Below are 13,389 nucleotides of genomic sequence, written 5' to 3'. Positions count from 1 at the left end.
CGCTACCGTCCACCCCCCAAGTGGTTGGGATAAAGAAGACATTCTGATTTGTAACTGAAAGTCGAGTGCGTGTCACGAGGTCGAACAGTCTACTCTGAACATCTATACTTTACACTGTCAACTGATACATGTCAATGTTGCTGCCTTTGACTATGACTGCAGTGGTGTGTGGAACACTGGGAGCCTCAGCACGTGCTCGGGAACACACGCGGCACAACGACACATGAACACACACACACACACACACACAGTTGAGAGCTGCGACGTGACACATCACGTCATTGTGCAGCTATATTGACATGCCAGTGGAATGTACACTTCTGCCTCGGTAGCTCACGCGTGTGAACTTCCATTAAGAGCTGTCAGTATCTAGTGAGAGTGATAGTCAGGAAGCAGGATGAAGCAGCCCGAGGTGCTGGTCGAGCGCTTCTACTGTCTCCAGACTCTCTGGTCACTGGTGCCAGAGAGGACAGACAGTCTCAGCTGGAGAACGCGAGCCTCTACTGGCCACAATGTGTCAATCACACACAAATCAGTCACTCCCTGCTTGACACATGACACCTCAAGTGTACATCAGCCGTGGTCACAGGCGGCGTGTAGTGAACCCCGCACGCCGGCGGCGAACTGTAGCGGTGGCGGCTACAGCAGGCCGCCGCGCTCACCAACTTACAGCACGTTATGAGATCATCCTCACACACACACACACACACACACACACAAGTCCCGATATACAAGAAAGGGGATAGACAGGAGGCACTGAATTACAGACCAGTGTCCCTAACCTGCATACCATGCAAGATGATGGAGAAGATTGTGCGAAGAAAGCTAGTGGAGCACCTGGAGCGAAAGAACTTTGTAACACAGCATTAACATGGATTCAGGGATGGCAGGTCCTGCCTCACAGGGTTACTTGAATTCTACGACCAGGCAACAAAAATAAGGCAAGAAAGAGAAGGGTGGGCAGACTGCATATTTTTGGATTGTCAGAAAGCCTTTGACACAGTGCCACACAAGAGGCTAGTGAAAAAACTGGAGATGCAGGCTGGAGTGAAAGGGAAGGTACTCCGTTGGATACAGGAGTACCTAAGTAACAGGAGACAACGAGTCAGTGTGAGGGGTGAGGTCTCAGATTGGCGAGACGTTACGAGTGGAGTACCGCAGGGGTCAGTCCTTGGACCTATACTGTTTCTGATATATGTAAATGATCTTCCAGAGGGTATAGAATCGTTTCTCTCAATGTTTGCCGATGATGCAAAAATTATGAGGAGGATTGAAACTGAGGACGATAGTAGGAGGCTACAAGATGACCTAGACAGACTGAGTGCATGAATGGTCCAACAAATGGCTGTTGAAGTTCAACCCGAGTAAATGCAAAGTAATGAAACTAGGTGGTGGAAATTGGAGGCCAAACACAGGATACAGAATAGGAGATGAAGTACTTAATGAAACGAACAGAGAGAAAGATCTAGGAGTTGATATCACACCAAACCTGTCTCCTGAAGCCCACATAAAAAGAATAACGTCTGCGGCATATGCGAGGCTGGCTAACATCAGAACAGCGTTCAGGAACCTGTGTAAGGAATCATTCAGAATCTTGTACACCACATATGTAAGACCAATCCTGGAGTATGCGGCCCCAGCATGGAGCCCGTACCTTGTCAAGCACAAGACGAAGCTGGAAAAAGTCCAAAGGTATGCCACTAGACTAGTCCCAGAACTAAGAGGCATGAGTTACGAGGAAAGGCTGCGGGAAATGCACCTTACGACACTGGAAGACAGAAGAGTAAGGGGAGACATGATCACAACCTACAAAATCCTCAGAGGAATCGACCGGGTAAACAAGGATAAACTATTCAACACTGGTGGGACGCGAACAAGGGGACACAGATGGAAACTGAGTACCCACATGAGCCACAGAGACGTTAGAAGGAACTTTTTCAGTGTCAGAGTAGTTTACGGATGGAATGCATTAGGCAGTGATGTGGTGGAGGCTGACTCCATACACAGTTTTAAATGTAGATATGATAGAGCCCAGTAGGCTCAGGAATCTGTACACCAGTTGATTGACAGTTGAGAGGCGGGACCAAAGAGCCAAAGCTCAACCCCCGCAAGCACAAATAGGTGAGTACACACACACACACACCGTGGATAACCTAACTCCCAGGCTCCAGGTGCTTCACACCGCCAGGTGTGAAGGGTCTAACGACAGGACCTTGAGTACTGTAGCGTGTGGCATCACCACCCAGCTCCTGCTCCGGGACTCGTCCCATGCACGTCTTCACTCACGTGTCAAAAACAGCGGCTCATGCTGTGAGATCTGGCAAAAGCAAGGAAGACTTGGCGTTTCTTCAGAGGTTACGCGTTAACGATAATGTGAGACATGTGTAACGATTCTAAAATATCATACGATACCCCACACATCATTCCTACAAGACCCATACACTTAGTCTTACAATATCCACACAGCAGCTGACGAGAGTCAAGGACTCTCACATTGATCCAAGCTTGGGGCGAAGCCATTAAGACAAGTACAGTGTTATCTTATCTCTGTTATCTGCCTGTGGCCCCAAGAGCTTAACTTAGGAGCTTTGGTCATGTTGAGACTTGCTTCGGGGGCAGGGGGGGGGGGGTGCGTCTCTCTGTGACGTAATCAAGATTTTGACGTAATTTATATGTGACGTAATCAGATGCGTAGATTGTGCCTTGTTAGTGACGATATATAATAACAATGGGTTCATATGTTGCCTTAAGGCCTCAGTCATCCCTATGGCCGATGCTTCGGCTTATCTTAGACCATTATACTTCACCCTTCCTGTGATCTAATGTGCTCACCTAGTTGTGCTTGCTGGGGGTTGAGCTCTGGCTCTTTGTGCCCGACTCTCATTTGTCAATCAACTGATTTCCCCCTCCCCCCCCCCCACACACACACACACCAGGAAGCAGTCCGTAGCAGCTGTATAACTCCCAGGTAACCTATTTACTGCTATGTAAACAGGCGCATCAGGATGAAAGAAACTGTGCCCATTTGTTTCCGCCGCCGGCGGGGATCGAACTCGTACCCTTAGGACTACGAATCCCGAGCGCTTTTCACTCAGCCGTCAGGGCCCCTCATGTGTCACCCTTCCTATGATGTAATGTGTCACCCTTCCTATGATGTAATGTGTCACCCTTCCTATGATGTAATGTGTCACCCTTCACCAAGCACAGTTCTCCATGGCTGGTCAGCCTCACATCCTGAAAAGGTCCCTCAGACCTTTTCATTGTTGTTGTTATAGATTCAGCTACTCGGAACAAGTTCCAAGTAGCACGGGCTATGGTGAGCCCGTAGTGGACTTACCTGGCACAGGAGCGGGGCTGAATCTCTGGACCTTCTCAGACTGGCCAGCCTTATCTACTCTCTGGCCACACGGACATCCTGACCTGACCTCCGGCCACAGCCAGCCTAATCGCTCCACCCCCCCCCCCATTTGCCCCCCCCTTCCCCACACGCCGTGTCCAGACTATCTGAGGCCGTGGCATCCATAACTCTAGCCGTGTCATCCTGCATTTAGAGCATTGACACCTGTATAATCAAGCCCACCGTGTCATCCGTCAATGCCCCCTCGGGACAGACACCTGTCTATATTCATCACAATCACCGTCTAGCCCCGTGTGGACTGACACATGTCCGTAATCACGGCCAACCATGTCATCCCTCACGGCACCTGACACCGTCCGTAATCATCCCGGACCCCGCTACCCATCGCCTGTCCTCAGACCTGACACACGTCCATAATCAAGCCAGCTATATCATGCCACGCTGGCGAGGACTGACATGTGTCCATAATCACGCCGTGGGTGTCATCCGTCATGTTCCCCCCCAGCCCGAGCCCTGACATGTGTCCATAATCTTCACCGTCAGGGCTGGCCTGCGCGCGCACTCACCATCAGCAGGCACCCCCAGCAGCCTCTATGGTCGCTCCACCTGATGCTCCAGTGATGAATATTCAGCCATATTACCTGAGCGCCTCGTGGCCTTCTGGACCGTCGTCCCGCAAGTCCTCACTTCCTGGGTACTTATCGCAGATAGTTATCGACCTTGTTATGTCCATGTTATCACTACCTCCCTCCCGTATGATAACAGGCGTCCACTAATAACCATGTTAAGTGGACGCGTTATGGAAAATGGATGTTATTATCTTAACTTGGCCGAGGGACGATCAGGATAATAGCGGTGATCGGACGTCCACGTCAAAATAATGTATTTTAATATGGTATGGATCGTAAACATTAAGGTGGTTGACGGAGGGGTGATCTACACCCCGCTGGGGAGGACGACGTGTTCCTGCCTCGTCTGGCTCCCATACACTCTCTCTACACACTCCGTACACTCCACACACACTCCAAACACACTATACACTCCACTCACTATAACAGGTCACTGGAAGACGGCTAATGTAGTCCCAATATACAAAAAAGGTGACAGGCAAGAGGCACTGAACTGCAGGCCAGTTTCCCTAACTTGTATACCATGCAAGGTGATGGAGAAGATCGTGAGGAAAAGGCTCGTAGAGCATCTGGAGGGAAATAGCTTTGTAACACGCCACCAGCATAGGTTCAGGAATGGTAAATCGTGCCACGCAGGTTTTTTGTCGCCTGGCTATGACCAGGCGACAGAAATTAGGCAAGAAAGAGAAGGGTGGTCAGACTGGATTTTCTTGGACTGTCTGAAAGCCTTTGACACTGACACTGTACCCCATAAAAGGATGTTACAAAATTTGGAGCAACAGGCAGGAGTAAAAGGTAAGGGGATCCAATGGATAAGGGAGTATCTAAGCAACAGGAAACAACGAGTAACTGTGAGGGGGAGGCATCACAGTGTCACCAGCGGAGTCTCACAGGGCTCTGTATTTGGACCCATCCTGTTTCTGATATATGTAAACGACCTTCCAGAGGGTATAGAATCATTTCTCTCAATGTTCGCTGATGTGGCAAAAATTATGAGAATAATCAAGACAGATGAAGACAGAGACTACAGGATGATCTGGACAAACTGGAGGAATGGTCTAGAAAATTGCTACTAAAGTTCCTCTCAGGAAAGTGAAAAGTAATGAAATTAAGCGAAGGGAGCAGAAGCTGAACACAAGGTACCATCTGGGAGGTGACATCCTGCAAGAGTCAGAGAGAAAGATCTGGGGGTTGATATCACACCGAACCTATCCCCAGAAGCCCTCGTCAAAAGCATATCATCAGCGGCATGTGCTAGACTGGCCAACATAAGAACTGCCTTTAGAAACTTGTGTAAGGAATCATTCAGGAGCTTGTAGTCCACTTATGTCAGACCATTCCTGGAGTATGCAGCTCCAGCCTGAAGTCCATACACAAGACAAAGTTAAAGAAGATTCAGAAGTATGCCACCAGACTTGTCCCGGAACTGAGAGGTATGAGCTACGAGGAAAGGTGCTAAGGAGGAAAGGGAGCTGAACCTCACGTTCCTGGAAGACAGAAGAGTAAGGAGAGACTTGATATCCACCTACAAAATTCTCAGGGGAATTGAAAGAATGGACAACCACAAACTCTTCAGCACGGGTGGAACACGGACAAGGGGACACGGGTGGAAACTTAGTACCCAAATGAGCCAAAGACTCATTAGAAAGATTTTTTTTTCAAATGTCAGAGTAGGTAACTTATGGAATGCATTAGGCAGTGATGTGGTGGAGGCTGACTCCATACACAGTTTCAAATGTAGATATGATAGAGCCCAGTAGGCTCAAGAATCTATTCACTAGTTGATTGACGGTTGAGAGGCGGGACCAAAGAGCCAAAACTCAACCCCCGCAAGCACAACTAGGTGAATACTCACGTACAGTGAAGCCACATAAATGTGACGTAGCTAGAGAAAACTATGACGGTCGTACGATGGGATCGAACCCTCGTTCCTGGACTTATTTCACGTTCGATAACAAAAAGTGACGTATCATTTCTCGGAGACTGGTAATTAAATACTCCTTCTCGGAGCTGGGGAGTATTTAATTTTAGGTAAGCATTTAATTTAATTTGAATTAAGGGAATTGAATTAATTATTAGATACTCATTACTCGTGGATCCACGAACCCATTTGTGATTAGAATTTGCATAATGCCAAATTTGTGTAACACTATCTACACCACAGATAATGTATCTTTTATAGGTAATATAAACCTAAGAAAATACACGGAAATTATTTGTATAATAATGACAAAATTACTATATAGTGAAAAAAATATATATATTACTTAATAACAATAAGACAAAATAATTTGTAAAATTATAGTGAACTGTAGCCTTACTGATACGCTGTCACCTTCCCCCAGGGTATCTACCCCTGTCACCTTCCCCCAGGGTGTCTACCCCTGTCACCTTCCCCCAGGGTGTCTACCCCTGTCACCTTACCCCAGGGTGTCTACCCCTGTCACCTTCCCCCAGGGTGTCTACCCCTGTCACCTTCCCCCAGGGTGTCTACCCCTGTCACCTTCCCCCAGGGTGTCTACCCCTGTCACCTTCCCCCAGGGTGTCTACCCCTGTCACCTTCCCCCAGGGTATCTACCCCTGTCACCTTCCCCCAGGGGGTCTACCCCTGTCACCTTCCCCCAGGGTATCTACCCCTGTCACTCTCCCCCCAGGGGGGGGCATACCCCCCATCACCTTTCCTCTCAGGCAGGAGACGAGAACCTCGTCTTTGCGACCTTGTGCCAAATTTGCAAGAAAAGTAACTAAAGTATCAAGTGTTGCCAGTTGGCCTTGAAAGTCCCAAGACGCGGGCGGCGGACTTAACGATACATACCATGTAACACATACACATGTGTAGGTCTAGCACGGACGTGGCCATACATGTATACAACGCTAACCAGCTCGTATGCTGGTATAGAGTGTCATCTGTGTTACGGAGAAAGGTTGAGAGATCTGCTACAGGATTACTGGGCGCTCGATCACAGGTGAATGAAGTGCATTTGCGGGCCTTCAATATTGGACTTGTTTATGTCCAATATTGCTGCTGGTTCCTTTCTCAGTTTAGGTCATTTATTATACACCCTATACCCGTCCTGTGGGCGGTAGTGGAAAAGGTTACAGAGGAACATTAACGGGTTCAGGAACTGAAGCACAAAAATTAATTTAGCTAAGCAAGTTATACAGTTTTTAATTAATAATTATATCAACAAAGGGTTGGAGAACGACCACATGAGTAGGCTAGACAACTTACATATGAGGTGAGTTAGTTTCACAATTTACATCTCCTTATCATGCACATTCCACCTTTGTCCACTGGTTGGGGGAGGGGAGAGGGGGGGGGGGGGAGAGGATAGAACTGTCAGGAGAAAGCGCCAAGCCATTACGACTATATAGCGCTTGGAAGGGGTCATGATAAGGATTTGGGATGGGACGGGGGGAAAGGAATGGTGACCAACCACTTAGACAGTGTGGGGATTGAACGCAGACCTGCATGACGCGAGACCTTCCAGCCCAAGTGGTTGGGGGGTAGGGGGAGGAATGCATGATGAAAAGTAAATCCTTAAAACAAAACCGCATTCATTTCGCCTGTCAGACAAACTCGTATCTGACACAGCGACAGGTAACCGTGTTTTTACTTCATATCATTACGCTTCTCCGAGCGTTCGAAATTGCGTTTTCATCAAGTGGGGAATGGCAACTGCTGCTCTCAGTAGAGGTCCCTGGCAACTGCTGCTCTCAGTAGACGTCCCTGGCAACTGCTGCTCTCAGTAGAGGTCCCTGGCAACTGCTGCTCTCAGTAGAGGTCCCTGGCAACTGCTGCTCTCAGTAGAGGTCCCTGGCAACTGCTGCTCTCAGTAGAGGTCCCTGGCAACTGCTGCTCTCAGTAGAGGTCCCTGACAACTGCTGATCTCAGTAGAGGTCCCTGGCAACTGCTGCTCTCAGTAGAGGTCCCTGGCAACTGCTGCTCTCAGTAGAGGTCCCTGGCAACTGCTGCTCTCAGTAGAGGTCCCTGGCAACTGCTGCTCTCAGTAGAGGTCCCTGGCAACTGCTGCTCTCAGTAGAGGTCCCTGGCAACTGCTGCTCTCAGTAGAGGTCCCTGGCAACTGCTGCTCTCAGTAGAGGTCCTTGGCAACTGCTGCTCTCAGTAGAGGTCCCTGGCAACTGCTGCTCTCAGTAGAGGTCCCTGGCAACTGCTGCTCCCAGTAGAGGTCCCTGCTAGTGTCGCTGAGCTAGTGAATATACAGACGATGAGTCACAGTTACGGGGCTGAAGATATGGAACCAGATTCACGAAAGCACTTACGAACCTGTACATCTTTTCTCAATCTTTGGCGGCTTTGTTTCCAATTATTAAACAGTTAATGAGCTCCGAAGCACCAAGAGGCTGTTTATATCAATAACAACAGGTGAGTGGGAAGTTTTCATGCTTGTAAACTGTTTAATAAATGTAACCAAAGCCGTCAAAGATTGAGGAAAGATGTACACGTTCGTAAGTGGTTTCGTGAATCTGGTCCCCGATGACCAAACCACACAACAGAAAATGGAGAGACGACGACGTTTCGGTCCGTCGTGGACCATTATCAAGTCGATTAAATATTGACCTAACGTATGCTGAAATAAAATCGTATTTTAACCAACGTTTTCTTATTTATAAATATTTTATAATTATATGTCTGCAGTCTATGTTCCTTACAATTCAAAAACTGTGCAACTTATGCAGGCGATGAGTCACAATAACGTTGCTAAATTACTTAAGCTAAATTACTGAAGCTAAATTACTTGAGCTAAATTACTGAAGCTAAATTACTGAAGCTAAATTACTGAAGCTAAATTACTGAAGCTAAATTACTGAAGCTAAATTACTGAAGCTAAATTACTGACGCTAAATTACTGACGCTAAATTACTGAAGCTAAATTACTGACGCTAAATTACTGACGCTAAATTACTGAAGCTAAATTACTAAGCTAAATTACTGAGCTAAATTACTGAAGCTAAATTACTGAAGCTAAATTACTGAAGCTAAATTACTGAAGCTAAATTACTGAAGCTAAATTACTGAAGCTAAATTACTGAAGCTAAATTACTGAAGCTAAATTACTGTGCAACTTACTTAAGCTACTATAACTTAAGCTAGTATGACCCCTTTCAACTTAAGTCATAGTAGCTTAAGTAAGTTGCAGTCTTTGAATTGTAAGGAACATAGACTCGCCATTTTAGTTATATTCTCTATATTTTACCAACGCATCTCACCCGTCGTATTGTTACCTAAAGGGGCTTTATGGTTACACAGAGAAATGACATTATAGTGATATAGCAATGAACAAGTCCACAGGAGCTGTGATGAGGCTTCGAACCTATGCGCTGGGTGCTCCCAGACAGTCAATGAGATTTCTCTGTGTATTGAAAGAAGGGCGTCAGAGGTAGGCCTACTGGACGACACAGCCCGAGTGCTGGGGGGGGGGGAGGAATTGTGTGTAACCCCTGGTTCAGCTTCAGTGGAAGCCTCGGGAGTCATAGTGGGTGCAGTAGTATACTAGGTTGCAATTCTTTTGACCATATCGTGGCGCAGTTGACTAGAGCGTGTGCCTGGCAACGCGCAGCCCATAGGTTCGAACCCTCATCACGGCTGCTGTGGGTTTTTATGGATGTACGCCTCTCCACTCCCGCCACCACTGTAATGAGTTCTATAAATTACTGGCGAATATAATCAATCAGCCTCTGAGTGATTATATATAAGGCTCTGAAAGTACACTGTCAACAATAGCATTTATAACAAAATCAATTTCAAATTCAAAATATCTAATAATATTTTTCCGAGAGAACTGAACCTTGAACAAGTTCCGAGCTGAGTAAAGCACTCGTACTTGACCTGACTGGTGCAGTTATCTATCAGTTAGTGTCGTCCTGGTCAGTCTGAACAGCCAATTACAATATTTAACCCGTGACAAACGAGGTCAGGCGACGAGCGAGCAAGACGTAGAGGTAGAAAGGAAAGCGGCAGATCATATCGGAAAGAACGCGGCGAGCGTAGAGCCTGGCGTAGCGGTGGCCCCGAGTCACGACTCTTGTCAGTAATCAGAGGTATCGCCCTCGCTGGTGACGGAGGGCCGCTCATACTGCTGGTATTCCTCGCCGCCGGAAGGGAGTGTGTTGCCCAGGCTACGGTCGGGGTGGTTGGATTGGTTGTCTTGGTGGTTGGATTGGTTGGCTTGGTGGTTGGATTGGTTGTCTTGGTGGTGATTGGATGGTTCGTGTTACCCAGAGTGGTTCTTGGAGTTGTCTTCCTCCCCAAGCTTGGAGAAATACAACTCCAAGCTTTTTATTAGAACTATTTTGACGCATTGTTTGTCGCAACTGGCCGTAGTGTTGAGGATGGAGGTGGCTTCCACAATTTCTTTCATTGTATTACACATTTCTTTGGTTCACTTGCGTTTCAAGCTTCCATGTATGTCCTCTTGTTCACCTTCTCTCAGTTTAGACTGACTCCTTGTCCACCTTCTCTCTCTCCTTCTGTGATCATTTCCCCCCTGTTTTTGTTCTGTCATCTTGGGTGGTTAGATCTAGTTCCATTAACCTATTCTCATAGTTTAATCCTCTTACCTCTGGTATCAGTGTTGTTGGATATCTCTGGTGTGTTTTAATTTTGATTGTAGTCTTCACGAGGTGCGGAGACCATGCCTGTGCTGCATATTCCATTATTGGTCTAACGGACGTTATACAGATTGAAATGTAGGAGTCCTGATTTAGGATTCTAAAGGATGTTCTAATGTTCGACAGCGTCCCATATGCTGCTGATGTTACCCTGTTTGTGTGTGTGTGTCTGGTGTTAATGTTGGAATTATATCCTCTCAAATCTTTCGCTTTCCGAGTCCTAAAGTTGCTTTCCTCTTATGGTGTAGATGCCGTCTGGTCTCCTCACTCCCTTTCCCATTTCCTTACATTTATTGATACTGAATTTCATCAATTATTATTTTTTCCTACTCCTCGAGTTTGTACAGGTTTTTCTGTAACTTCCTGCAGTTCTCCTCTGTTTTTACATTCCTCGTCGACTTTGCATCATCTGCAAACACTTACATGTACGAACTACTCACTCCCTCAGGTCAGTAGTTCTCATAAATTAGGAACAGCAGCGGTACCGGAACTGTACCTTATGGGACCCCACTTGTTATATTCCTTAACCTCGAAATCATCTCTCTGACTGTGAGAGTTTGTTTTCTGCCCTTCAGGTACTCCCTTATCCAATTCAGTGTTTTCCAAGTTATCTCAGTCCGCCGCTTCTCTGTCTTGTAAAGCAATCTTTCATGTGGATCATTGTCGAATACTTTTCATCAACCACTCGGGGTGGACGGAAGAACGACTGTCTCGCATCATGCAGGTCGGCGTTCAATCCCCCGACCGTCTAAGTGGTTGGGCACCACACCTCCCCCCCCCCTTCCCAAATCCTTATCCTGACCCATTCCAAGTGCTATATAGTCATAATGGCTTAGTGCTTTCCCCAGATAATTCCCTCCTTCCCTCCCCTGCCTTAAATGTTCGTAAGGCACAATTTCCCCCTCTCTAAGTCCCTGCTGCTCTTGCATTACACAACTGGTCCTTGCATTACACAACTGGTCCTTGCATTACACAACTGGTCCTTGCATTACACAACTGGTCCTTGCATTACACAGGTACTTTACCATTTTCAACCTGATTCCTCCCTTTATTGTATGAAATGTTTGCCAACGGTCGGTAATTTAATGGCGCTCTCTTTCTGTCTCTGTCTGTCTCTCTCTCTGTCTGTCTGTCTGTGTCTGTCTGTGTGTCTGTCTGTGTGTCTGTCTGTGTCTGTCTCTGTCTGTATGTCTGTCTGTCTGTCTCTGTCTGTCTGTCTCTGTCTGTCTCTGTCTGTCTGTCCTCTCTCTCTCTCTCTTCATTTTTTAATATTGTGACTACCTTTGTCTTTTTTCTGAATTTTGGGACATTTCCTGTCGAGTGTTTTATTGAATATTTAAGATGCGGGTGATAGATTATTTATGCAACGGGTGGCGATGGTTGTGGTTGGACGGTTGTATGACTATATATATTTGTTTGATGGTGGTATTGAGGATGGATACCAGGGTTGTGTGGTGGTAGTCTGGTGGTGGTGGTGTGGTAGTCGGGGCGGCGAGGACAGTAAAGTGCTATAGAGGTTTAGTAGTGTATAAGTTCATTACAAGTGATACATTATCGCACAGAAAATGTCTCTGTGACAGTGACAGCCTCGTCCCGTTGTGGTGACAGCCTCGTCCCGTTGTGGTGACAGCCTCGTCCCGTTGTGGTGACAGCCTCGTCCCGTTGTGGCGACAGCCTCGTCCCGTTGTGGTGACAGCCTCGTCCCGTTGTGGTGACAGCCTCGTCCCGTTGTGGTGACAGCCTCGTCCCGTTGTGGTGACAGCCTCGTCCCGTTGTGGTGACAGCCTCGTCCCGTTGTAGTGACAGCCTCGTCCCGTTGTGGTGACAGCCTCGTCCCGTTGTGGTGACAGCCTCGTCCCGTTGTGGTGACAGCCTCGTCCCGTTATAATGACAGCCTCGTCCCGTTGTGGTGACAGCCTCGTCCCGTTGTGGTGACAGCCTCGTCCCGTTGTGGTGACAGCCTCGTCCCGTTGTGGTGACAGCCTCGTCCCGTTATAATGACAGCCTCGTCCCGTTATAATGACAGCCTCGTCCCGTTATAATGACAGCCTCGTCCCGTTATAATGACAGCCTCGTCCCGTTATAATGACAGCCTCGTCCCGTTATAAAGACAGCCTCGTCCCGTTATAAAGACAGCCTCGTCCCGTTATAATGACAGCCTCGTCCCGTTATAATGACAGCCTCGTCCCGTTATAATGACAGCCTCGTCCCGTGGCCTGCCATAACCTATGAGAGCAGCGAAGGTCTTGAGAGGCACAGTCGAAGGTAAATCTCACAGTTAATGTACACGTTCCACCATACACGATAACCATCAACGCCGCTCTGATGAATAAGGTTAATCCTTCCTTCACCTGTAATTATGCAAACCTCCACGAATTGACCATCTTGATTCCGAGCCAGATAAGGGCTCTAAATTATCTGGACATGATTCAAATCGTCGAGTATCCGTGGATCTGTATAAAGCGAGAATACCAGTTGAAATTGAGGGGGAAAGTTGAGGAGATGCATAAATATTGTGGGTTTTTTTTTTCGTGTAGCGCGTTAAACGTAAAGTTTAAATGAGATGTTAGTGGAGATGTGGAGAAGCCCTCCCGCCTGGCGAGGAAGACCCCTCTCCTTGGCGAGGAAGACATACTTCCTGTGCGTGTTCTGCGCGACTCGAAATAATCATAAGTTTTGGTTTAAGTTATAATAAACAACATCCAGAAGGAGACCTTCAACTACCGCTGATGTTTCATTTACCAACATCACTGGTGACGACGCACGCTA

This window comes from Procambarus clarkii, chromosome 27, assembly GCF_040958095.1.
Source record: "Procambarus clarkii isolate CNS0578487 chromosome 27, FALCON_Pclarkii_2.0, whole genome shotgun sequence".
NCBI lineage: Eukaryota > Metazoa > Arthropoda > Malacostraca > Decapoda > Cambaridae > Procambarus > Procambarus clarkii.
This window is presented reverse-complemented; position numbering follows the sequence as displayed.